The sequence below is a fragment of the Frankliniella occidentalis genome, unplaced genomic scaffold (assembly GCF_000697945.3).
Source record: "Frankliniella occidentalis isolate FOCC.00 unplaced genomic scaffold, Focc_3.1 Scaffold429, whole genome shotgun sequence".
In the NCBI taxonomy this organism is placed as follows: domain Eukaryota; kingdom Metazoa; phylum Arthropoda; class Insecta; order Thysanoptera; family Thripidae; genus Frankliniella; species Frankliniella occidentalis.
The window spans coordinates 36,496-37,277 of NW_026267550.1; positions in this window are offsets into that span (position 1 = coordinate 36,496).

The following is a 782-nucleotide window of genomic DNA, read 5'->3' on the forward strand; positions in this document are numbered from 1 at the left end:
TACGTTTTTGACGCGATGTTCCAAATCGCGATGTTACGAAATTGTTTGATTTTATACCAGAGGAGGCAATAACTCCGTGAATCATGTGTACACCTGCCTGGGAGTCAGCAGGATAAAAATAAATCGAAATCAACAGAAATTGCTCAAACTAAGCGGGAAACAAATTGAACTGCTCCAAGTTAGTCAAAATAAGTGTTTTCTACCACTAGAAAACCTAAGGAATAAATGCGGACGCGAATCACTATGGGAATCAAGTATTTCGGGAATCATGTGTACACATCAAAAGGGAGTTGTTGCCCCATCGCATCACCACGAACAGATCGTTCCCAAAATTGACGAGTAATACTCGGCATTTTCAATGACGAACTATGATGTGAAATGACAAAAATTTATTAACAATCAAGAGCTTTTCAAGGTATAATAAACAAAGGTAGAACAAGGTCGAAACAAACTTCATTTGACCCTATAGTATCTAGTACATCATCACGAATGAAACTAATCCCGCCTTGGCCTTTTTCTCAGTCCGCTGCACTCCACGTTTTGTGTGAATGGATGAGAACTCTCGCCCTCGCACGTGTATGTGTGTCTATGTGTTTGTGTGTGTCTGAGTGTGTCCATGTCTGTGCGTGCTGGTACAGCGAGCAGCTCGCTTCCCAGAGCAGAGGCGCCAAATGATTGTTCTCGTTCGTAAAACACAACGACAGCTAGGAGCATGCGTGGCCCGCGGGCGTGTCGGGTTGGGGGGGTATTGTAGAAGAGGGTGGAGAGGGAGGGGGGGGGGG